This window comes from Curcuma longa, chromosome 5, assembly GCF_044706935.1.
Source record: "Curcuma longa cultivar G26 ecotype Majalengka, Jawa Barat chromosome 5, ITB_CL_G26_1.1, whole genome shotgun sequence".
Classification (NCBI taxonomy): Eukaryota; Viridiplantae; Streptophyta; class Magnoliopsida; order Zingiberales; family Zingiberaceae; genus Curcuma; species Curcuma longa.
Genome location: NC_133865.1, coordinates 6,844,659 through 6,856,693, shown reverse-complemented (window position 1 = coordinate 6,856,693; position 12,035 = coordinate 6,844,659). Strand labels below are relative to the sequence as shown.

At 32.9% G+C, this 12,035-nt stretch overlaps 1 pseudogene; it reads right to left on the bottom strand.

The window, feature by feature from the left end:
- Nucleotides 1–4,378: 4,378 nt before the first annotated feature.
- Nucleotides 4,379–9,613, bottom strand: LOC141829061 (wall-associated receptor kinase 2-like; annotated as a pseudogene).
- Nucleotides 9,614–12,035: the final 2,422 nt, after the last annotated feature.

Below are 12,035 nucleotides of genomic sequence, written 5' to 3'. Positions count from 1 at the left end.
CATGTGGAGAGAGATTAAGGAAGTATTATTAACGCTCTTTTAACGAGCGTTGTAGATGCTCTTAGCCAACACGGTCCCCTCATCATTAAGATAAAAAAGACATTGCAAATCTTGATGTTTGTTAAAATTCAAAGTCAATATAATTATGTTAATGGGTCTAAATCTATTTTGATCCAAAGTATAGGAAAACAAGAAAGATGCCCAAAATTTAATCTTATTAAAAAAATTAAATAAATCATGCATATTTACTTCTGCTTGTCATGGGTAAATATGCCGAAACTCGCGGTGAAGAGAGGGTCAGGATTTGAGCTGATCACATTGAAAGAAAGAGATTGAGCATGCAAGACAGCAAGAGAGAGACGAAATGGAGAGGCAGCAATGCTGCTCGTGCAAAGAGGAAAAACCAACCAGAAGAAAAGTATTAATTGACCGTTTTACAAACAAGTCCACTACTTTTGATAAAATATAATCTAGTCAAATACTATAACACCTTTGGTTTGGATCAGGATTATTAAAGAAATTCCTGCTCCAATTAATTTTAATCACAATTAGGATGCAAACAATTGCATGACTAGCTAGTGCAACTGCATTGTTCATGAATAAAAAATCTCGCTTCTTGTCAAGCGAGATGACAAGCAAAAGGCTGATCCTGTCAAATTGTCGCTTAAAGGCCGATTTGTTGAAAGAACGATGACTTTTATCTTACATGTTCATTTTGGTCTTGGTCGAGAAGGTCGTTGCTATCTCTTTTTTTTTATCGAGAAGTAGATCGAAGAATTTTTTTCCCAACTGTTTATGGGCTCAATATACCAACGATTTGAGAATTCATAAATGTAATGTTTTAAATGGATGGTCAATTATTTGTTAGGTGTCATGACCCAGAAACTTCTATCCCTATATAGAAGTTAGTCTCTTTATTCAGACAATATTCATTCCTATATCTAAATCCATAAATAATACCCAATAAAAGTACACGGGTTGTACGAACATAATATACAATACTTTATTCAATGATGCAAACAAAGTTCAATCCCAAAATCCAACTCTACTGACATGATTGACAACTGACCTCGTGTAGAAAATGAAATGATCAATCCCGAAATAACAAAATGGCTAAGTAGCCACTATGTAAATGAAATAAACTTAATGGACTATGTAGAAATCATCTCCATAACTATCGCTAAATATTTCTGAAACAATCTCCAACTTTATTGATCAAACCTTGAAAATCATTTCAAATTTGCGAATCTGGAGGTCAAAAAAAAAGAGAGCACAAAGTGTAAAGTGGAGATATCAAAGACGTGCATGAAAATATTATTAAAGAGGACAACATCATTTATCTTTTATCTTTTCCATGTCATTCGTCTTTTATTTCCTTCTTAATTAATATTATCAGTTTTTCTTATTTTCTCATTTTCTAACATTTACCTATTATTGTGTTGATGAACGACATACAATATACTCACTTAGAGTGTGTGGTTTAAGTAAAGGTGAATGATTTGCATTTCACCTAATACAAACACGTCATGTTTAAATGAAAAATATCAAAGTGAGCGACCTGCAACCCACTTGAAAACGATGTATCATATAGCCGAGTGAACGACCTACAATCCACTCGTAATGAAATTACATCGTAAGTATGCATCTATATATACATAGATAGGGTGAACGCCCCGCAATCCACTAGAAAAATATCTCACATAAAAAAAAATATAGGATAAACGATCTGCAATCCATTCCGTAAAGTGCCTCACATAAGAATAGGGTAAACAACCTGTAATCCACCCTGTGAGAAGAAATTATATTTATCGATCTCCATTTGGTCGAAGTTTATGTACACGAAGAAAAACTCGGAAGCTCTTTTCAACTACGGAGCCAAGAGCTCTATATTTATAGAGAGTTATTTCCTTAATACTATGATATAATTATTCTCATATCTTTTATAACTAATAGAATTGAAAATTCATAGTATGAGAGTTACATTCACTTCTTTATTAACTTGGTTGAAAAGTTATATCTCTTACGAGGATTGAGCTGAAGCTTTCTCTCATATTATTTAATTTTTGATAATAATATCATTTATATTCTTTATTCACTTCAAATTCTCATGAGAGTTTGAATTCTCATTAGAAAATTAACTTAAATTCTTCATATCTCTCAATTGCATAATCTAAATGGCATTGATCAATTTTGATAGAGTGCAAAGATTTGATAACCAATAAGTATAAAAGGACAAACAAGTATAAAGATATGATCAAGCAAATAGAAATATATACGAACATGTACTTTATTTTTCTTCTACTAGATAGAATATAAACCTTAAATAATTCATCGTTAAGATTTTCTAATGCATACCTAATTTAACATTGATGAGGTCATTCTTATTTTCTAACCCATCAAAGTAGACATATGGTAGTAATTACCAACTGAAATAAAATCTTAATAAAAACAACAACAAACACCGCACATTATATATAATGGATTTATGGTATATAAAATGAAGGAAAATCCAAGCTATAAAATTCTTGATTGCTATGAAGTGTCGAACCAGAAAAGGGGTCAAGCTGAAAGAGATTCAGATTATTATCTCTTAAAGTGTAAGTTTAATCATGCACAAAAGAAATCAAAAGGAGTCAAGCAAGAAAACTCCACCTCAAATGGAAGGGTTTTTCATCGTGGGTCATCGGCGACGCAACGATAGTAGTGTGACGACGACGACGCTAACTACAAGGGCGTTCAATGACCACGATGTGCCACGACAGATTTGGGGTGGCAAATGTCGGTTGGAAGAAAATTAGGGTCAGGGCAAGCATAAAAAGGAGAGGGAGAAGAAAAAGGTCAGCCACGAGAAAGAAGGATTCGGCTACTGCTTTTTAATTGCATTTTTGCAAAAAGGTCCAACCACTTTTAGAATTTTCAACCAGGTCCTTTTCCTAATGATATAACATTCCGTTGGGATCTTTGTCGCAACAGATTCCCATCACAAATTTGTGACAAAAATCTGGACCGTTCGATTTTAAAATAGAAGATTAAATCCAAGTCATCGCAATCACCCATTCAATCTACGACCTGGATTTAATCTTAACTTTAAAATCGAATGGTGCAGATTCCCGTCACAAATTTGTGACGGAAGTCTATTGTGACAAGCAGCTTTTTTTATAACATTAGGAAAGTATTAAAGGTGTCTTAAACTTGGAGATGTCCTAAAACCAAAGAAAATAAGTTAAGTGCAATCGACTTCAGGTCAACGTTAATCAGGTTGACCAAATTCGATTTGACTCGAGTTGGGTTTTGATACTTGATCAATATGTTGCCAAATAGGTCCAGATTGATCGGAAACTTGATTGTGGAAAGTACAAGTAGGTCATAGATGATCGAATATTTGACATGAGACAGGAAGTCCAAGTGGATAATGGAGGACCAAACACTTGATAAGAGATGGAAAGTCCAAGTAGATCAAGATTGATCGGCTACTTGGTGATTGGAAGTCCAACAGAGAAGTTGGCAAGAGGAAAGTCTAAGTGGATTAATGTTAACCTGATACTTGGTGATTTAAAATCTTGACAAGTCAAGATTGATCGAATGCTAGACAATAGCAAAGTCCTGGTAGGTTTAGATTAATCGAATACTAAACAATGACAAAGTCCTAATAGATCAAGATTGCCCGAATGCTAGGCAACGAGGAAGCCTCGGCAGGTCAAAGTTGATCAGATGCCAAGCAACGATAGGCAATGATGAAGCCTCGGTAGGTCAAGGTTGACTAGATGTCAAGCAACGAGAAAGTCCTAATAGGTCAAGGTTGACCGAATGTCAAATAACAAAAAAGCCCCAATAGGTCAAGATTGATCGGATGTCAGACAAAATCTTGGTAGGTAAAGATTTACCAAATGCTAAGCAACAAGACATTTTGGCAGATCAAGGATGACCATATATCAGACAAAGGAAGTCTAAAAATGACAGAGAAACTTCCGAAGGTTATAACTTTTTGACTCGAACCCAGAGTTGCATGTGTATGTGAAGTCACATTTAAATCAAGATTTCTACTACGCATTCAAACGACAAGCATAAAATCAAAACGAAAAATGATCGAAATTATTCACTTCCCCCCTCTAGCTCGTACGGGTCCTAACAATCTTAAATTTATTGATAAACCAATAGATATATGTTACTATCTTATTTTTGAAGTTATAGTAAGTCAGTATTATATTTGTCTTTAAATTATTGTGCTTCAAAGACAGATGAAGCTTAATAACTTTAATGAATTGAACCTTATTGGATTAATTAAAAAGTACCATACGTCCTTAAAACAAGTCATCCATGCTGGTTAACAAACATAAGAATTCAATTCATCTAAATTTAGAGATGATCCAATGCACATTAGATAACATATACATCGTCCTTGCAAAATCATTTATACAAAGTTTTAAATGAAAACACATGGATGCAAATTATACATGAACTTGCATATGCATAAAATAAATTTACCGTGGGTAATTTTGTGATTGCATGAATTCCTTCTCTAAGCTATAATTCCTAGAGTTTTCTTGATTTATTTGGTTCGCCAATCCTGAGGAAGAGTGACCTGAAAGATTGAGCAAACATTCTGTTTCCTCATTGCCTTCTGGATTATAAACTCCTCTCTTTTTTATCCTTGTCTTTCTTATGCCTTGCAATTTGTACTCAATTTCCTTCATTGTAGGCCTTTCCACACCTTTCAAACTCAAACACATTTCTATCAAACTAGTTATTTCAAGAAGTTCCTGCTCTGTTCCTTCTTGCAAAATATGATCTTCTATGAGATCAAAGAGCATCTTCTCTCTCGTTGTTTGAAGGAAATTTATTGCTAAATTTTGTTGTGACCCAGTTTTGGTTGAGTAGATGGGTTTCTTTCCCGTTAAAAGCTCAAGAAGAATAACCCCAAAGCTATAGACATCACTCTTTTCTGTTAACTGACCAGTTTGAAAATACTCCGGATCTAAGTAACCAAACGTACCTTGTATTGCAGTAACTATATGTGTTTGATCAAGAGGAATAAATCTTGATGCTCCAAAGTCTGATATCTTTGCCTTAAAAGTATCATCTAAAAGAATATTTGATGATTTGATATCTCTGTGAAAAATAGATATAGAAGCAGCTGAGTGTAGATAGGCAAGAGCTCCTGCAGATTCTGTAGCAATCCTAAGACGATCATCCCATGATAATTTAGATTCACTTTGTAAAATATGAAGATGATCTGAAAGAGTCCCATTGGAGATAAACTCATAAATTAATAAAGGAACTTCAGTCTCCAAGCAGCATCCAAATAACTTAACTACATTTCTATGATTGATCTGAGAAAGAATAACAACCTCATTTATGACTTGGTCGATCTCACTCTTTTTAATAATTTTTGATTTTTTTATGGCAACAACTCTTTGATCAGGTAGAATTCCTTTGTAGACGGTTCCATGCCCTCCCCTTCCAACTACTCGAGTTTCGTCAAAATTGTTTGTTGCCTTTTCTATTTCCTCCAAAGAAAATATATTTGTTCTCTCCTTCACATGCTCATTTATGGAGATTAGTTGTTGAAGTAATAAACCATGATTCTGATGGAAGTTCCTTTGTCTTATTTTCTTTTGATTTCTTTCCTTCCATTTCTTACTTAGGATGATCAATGTAATACATAACAGCAAAAGGCCTATTCCAATGCATGCACCGACGAGGACCCCTGCATCATATACCAAATATAAACTTTACAAATTATATGCCATCTACAGTAGTGTTTAGCCTCTCTTGTAGTGATCAACTTATTTTTTTAGCATAATGACATGAATAGAGAAAGGAAGTATAATGGCATGAATTAGAGAAACGAATTAATACTTCCTTTTTGTTATGTTAAGGTCTTACCTAATAAAAGAATTTTCTTTCTCTGAGGGATGCATGCTCCTTGTACAGGATCTTTTAATGTTCCAGGGGGACATGTGCAATTGAAACTGCCTTCTGTATTTATGCAAATTCCTTTACAACCATGTGTGGAAGAGTTGCATTCGTTAATATCTACAATCCACAAAAGTTATTATTATTTCTCATGTCATTTATACTTTTTTTTTTTTTCAATATTACTAAATTTGCATTTATTTAGAAGAATTGTTTTAAATAGAACCCAAGAACGATTAATATAAAATAGCAAGTTCAAGTTGTACTAAGAACTATATGTATACTGAACAAGCAGGTACCATGCTCAAATCTAAGTCTCTTTCCTTTTATGGCAATGGGATCAACGATTGTGACAGTAGCACTATAACTAAGCATTTATCAAAAGCGAGGCAAATTCTAAAGATTAATCAATATGGTGTTGATGGATTGTGCATCTACGTTCTGTTTGATCATTGAGAGCTGAAGAGCAACGTATAGTAAGGTAAGATTAAGGTATAGAAGGAAAAGTCATATATAGCTTATGATCATTTGGATTCAGCCAAAGCCTAAGAAAATATCATATGGACCTTTAACTGTTACTAAGTTTTACATTTCTTTGTATCACTGTGTATCTTGGGGCAGTGGTAAAATTTGCCTTTGCATTTGTCTTTGCTGGACTCGTGGAACTCTTCACCAGTGTTGATGTTTATAATACCTAATAAATTAGACAAGCTAACAATCGATATTAAAATCTTTTGGTCAACAATCAACGTCAATTTTAAATGTTTCCTTCTGTGAGAAAATATTAAATATATTAATATTGCATTCCTGTAAATATTTTGCATGTTAATTTTTAAGTGCATCGACATTTATCTTTCATTCATATATATATATAAAGGAGAAGATAGTTTTAGTACCTTGACATCCATTCTGAATGTAAGGGTTTCCTTCATAGCCTTCCATGCATTTGCATCGATACGTTGAATGCTTGTAATCATTTGTGATTTTCACATCCAAACATGAGCTGTGTTGAGCGAGACATGCAAAGGTACTCTTGTTCTTCACAGCAATGTTGCAAGTCTCATAGCCAACTATCCAATTATAGACGGTTAGTTCTTCAATAGAAGGGAAATATCGTCGAATTCTGTTTCATATGGTGAGAGCTCCACCTGCCCATCCTCTAATGAAATAGCTTTCACTTCTGAATAGCCATTCAAAAGAAGAGTTGCAGGATGAGAGGACTTGTTGCATGATAGAGCAAACTCTTGGGATCGATAACAATTCTCCTTTAACCCAAATGGAAAAGGCACCGTGATATTTCCACATTTATATGGACAATCTTTTGCAGGAATGCGTGTAAAATTTGTATCTGTTAAAATACACATACAATCATCAGATATAGGACAGGTATATACATACGTGTTTGCATATATATATATATGCTATAAAAACAATTGCAATAAAAAAAAATAGACTAACAAAATTTCTACCAATAAAAACAATTGCACAAGTTACCCAATAGTCATTCCAAGATATGACCCGAGTTATTGTCTACCAATAACGAAAAATGACTCTCAAATCCGGATAAACTAACAACAAAGGTGGTTTCAAAGGACAAAAACTAATTGTAAAGAAGTTATGTGAATTTTTTATTGCATTGTTAGATAACTCATTGATTATATTTGTTAATTATAAAAAATAAAAAATAAAAAATAAAAGTATAAGTAACAAAAAAATTCAATATTAATGGACCTAAAGATATCAATAAAAATTATATATTTTTTAAAGATATCCAAATTATTAAATGGAGAAGACAAAATATAATTGTTCAAATCAACCGACTTCTCAAAGATATCGAAACTAATAACATGGGACTCAAGATGTGGAAAGAACATTGATTTTCCTACATTCACAATGCAATTCAGGATATAACCTTTGAGATTTTAAAGTTTTCAATTATTTGAAAATTTTTATACTAATTTCATTATAAAATTTATATACAAAAATAGAAGTCAAACTAGAAATATTTTATTAAAAAATATATAATTTACATAAGCTATGCAAAAACAAAATGTTAGTCTTGCAATAATAAAAAAAATCAACTAGCAAAAGTTCTAGCTTATAATATCAATTAAATTTTATGTAAAAAAAATAAACAGAATAGTGAAACAAAAAACACCCAAGGTAATGACCAGTCTTTTCATTCCAAGATATGACCGAAATTACTCTCTACCGACTCCTAATAAGTCAGCAACAGTTGTGATATGTCAGTTAGATTTGGTGTTAACTAACTAAGGACAACGTTGATTGATATGCCAGTATATTTGCCAATTAGATATGTTAAAATATTGCTAACTAAATGAGATATAATTTAGTTCGTGATATATATACATGGTATTCATTATTGATACATTTATGAATTTTATAAAAAAATAAAAATTTAATCAAAATATAAAATATTGAATATGAAAATCTAAAACAAGCTTGAAAATTCTAAATTTGTTTAGGTTAATTCAGTTAAGTTTTTAAGTTAAGTGGGATCTATCATATTTTTTTTCCCGCCTTTATTATAGGATTAGCTATTATCAAATACAATTTGAGTTTGAACTAATCATTTGAGGCTGCCGTGGTAAACAAAATTAATAACATGATGGAGATAAAAAAACATAATAAACATTTTTTAAGACGTACTTAAGCATATATATATATATATATATATAAGAGAGATTCAGAATCATACCTAATTGACAGCCATCCGGTAAATACGGATTTCCATGGTATCCTAAAGAACATTGGCAAATATATCCAATTGTATCATTAGAGTAGAAGGAACTAAAGTCAGCAGGAACGCTGTAGCAATCACTATTACGACTGCGGCAAGCATAAGTGGCCAAATAATTCCTAGCCTCTTCACATGAAGGACGGTCGTTAATACGCCAAGTAAGATGTGCCTTTGCGCTTGTTTTGTTTTCCTGCTTTATAAAACTTTGGAGATCCTCTCTGTAAATGGGGCTGCGATCATTGCATATGACAGCTATGACGTCGGAACTACCACCAGTAATCATATGATTATTTTTATTCTCATTGGGACGAGATAACTTAATAGTCAATGAAAAAAACTGGTTAAATATCAGGTCCGTCAAAGAAATTCTGCAATATCCATTGCCAAACATAACTCCATTATCAACCATGGAAGTATTGGTAGAGCATGTCGACGTACAAAAGTCGAGGATGCTATTGGTACCGAGATCAACTATATTAGCAGTAGCATTGCAACCTACCACATATAAGTCGTTGGTATTTGTAAATCCTGATGAATTACCAGGCACATACAGTGATTCCAGTTGCCCATACAAAGAGAATGGCGAATTCATGATATTGATCAATGTGGTATTGATGGACTCTGTATCTGCGTTCAATATGGCATACGGTGATTCAATTTGAATCTCTCGCAATTTCATATCAAAACCCACTACTTGGATAGTGCCATCCCATAGAAAGAGTCTTGGAGGATTAAAATCATACGAACAAGTAAGATTAAATCCAGCATCATAAAAACAACCATTCCCGATGCCGAAGGGTACTCGATGCTTATATTACCGCATACTTTAGGACAATTTGAAGGCAAAATAAAATTCTCATTTGTCTTTCCTGAACTTGTCGAGCCCTTCACTAGGGTCAATGTAATCAGTAGCAGGAATACCTCAGTGAATTCCATTGTCCTACTAATCAAGAATCATTATCAGTATCTAATAAAAGTAATTAGAATTGAAAGATTGATTAAGTTATCCAGATACACACAGTTGTTTAAATGAAAATCAAATTCCAAGAGAAAACATGCAGTTCACGTACAAATACATTGACCCTAGTGAAGCTAAGTTTGTACGTGGTTAGTACACGTTCCAAGAGAAAATCAAATACCAACTGAGTTTGCATAATTTTTCATGATTGATCACGAGGTTACAAATTCATTTGTTTTCCTTCTTCCCAAGATGGAACAATCTAGTAATACAAAATATAGAAAATTAATCTGATTGAAATCATTTTCGGGAAAAATAATTATGTTAAAACTTGAAAAGTGTAATGAATGTCTAAGAAGTTAGAAAAACTAAATTGTTTCCAGAAAAAACTATTAATCTATGACTGATTCAACAGACTCGATCAGATCAAATTCAAATGATCACAATCAAATGAGTCAGCGCAATTTGGGAAGTAAGATGGAATCATCTTGATTGAACCAATGATTTTGATCTACTCGCTGGTACTATCAATTCAACCAATCCTTGTTGGTCATATACTCCCCATGGGTCAGGCCAATGGAATCATCCCAGCAATTAGAGAGGGCTTACCACTAATGAGAGTTCCCATTAATTTCAGATGCCCAATTATAGATATTAAAAGGCTTAATGCTTCACTCATCTAAGTCAAATAAACTTCTCCATTAATTTTCAATTATCTATAAGTTGCTAATCTGGAGTGTCATAAGCATCCTATCCCCTTTTAACTTGATATATATCCTGCTCCATGCCCTAATCAACAAATATTTATATTATCGAAAATCTACATTGCTATTGTATTCAGTTTTTTCTAAAACAAATACAAATATCATATGAATGAAATACTTCATGATATATACAAAATAATCTTCCTTTACTGCAGCTTGTTTAACTCCTATCACAATTCATCTTAGTTTGTATCAAAAATCTAAATTCTGAAAATTATTTTTATACTACTGTTTTACTAATTGAACACTATATATTTCTTTGTACAGCTGCTCATGATCGTTGATATTTAATAAAAATATATTAGTCGAGCAAAATAAGGAGTAAGATAAGGAGAGGCAAAAAGGATGCACTCACCACTGCCAATATTTATGTATAAAACTTGGCGAACTATTCATTTCGCTAATCGCACTCCTTGCTCCTATGAAGTCCCCAACCAAATGCAGAATTAACACTATAGGTGTGTGATTCTTCATATAGACGTAGAGTTTTGGCTTCCATTAAACAATGGCCATGGGATAATTATCAAATGTTTACATTTCCAACTAGAACAATAAATTTAGCAGTAGACTTTGACTTTAAAGACCAACGTGATAAACAATTAATTGTATTTAAGAATGTGATGAGAAATTTCAATCATGCATCCTGATTTTCCACAGAAGAAGAGAAATCGGATGCTCTTCTGAAAGGTTAGTTTTGTGGGGTTGACTGACTTCCAACTAAAATGTTTGCATTTCCAACTAGAACAATAAATTAGCAATGGACTTTGACTTTAAAGAACAACGTGATAAGTATTACCACTACTGTCCCCACCAAAGAAACAATTAATTGTATTTAAGAATGTGATGAGAAATTTCAATCATGCATCCTGATTTTCCACAGAAGAAGAGAAATTGGATGTTCTTCTGAAAGGTTAGTTTTGTGGGGTTGACTGACTTCCAACTAAGGGTATACTTCTACTTGGAACTTTAACTTAGCTTTCAATTTCCAAACCTCTATTAGTCATTAGATTTACAAGTGTTGCTTAGTCAACACGGCCCTCAGCATTAAGATACAAAAAGATATCACAAATATTTGATGTCTTGTTAAAATTCAAATTCTTAACTATAATTCTCAATATATCTAATCTTTTCTAAATCTACTGTCTCTAAAGTGTACACTTCACTTTTCACTTGAGATCCAAATATTAACTAGTAATTAATACTAATATAAAATAGGTATTGACCCAAAATTCAAAGTCTTAAATATAATTCTGAATATATCTAATCTTTTCTAAATCTACCATGTTTTAAAAGTGTACAGTTCACTTTTCACTTCAGATCCAAATATTAACTAGTAATTAATACTAATACCCCTTTTCTTTCCCCTCCTTGTGACCGTAATTGCTACGTGGCCACCTGAAGCCAAGTGATCGAGTGAACATCACCATCTTTGGCCTCCTTTTCTCTCATTTCTTTTTAGTTGTTTGTAGACACCACCAAAGTTGTTGCCTTGTATCCAAGGCGCCACCAAGTCTCAACTTGCACATCAGCCATATTTAAAAGGTTGTTGAATCATCATCTATTTTGGGGATTAATAACTACTCGTTATAAGGTAAGGTTGGTCTAGCATCCAAACACCTACCTTGTTGCGATTAAT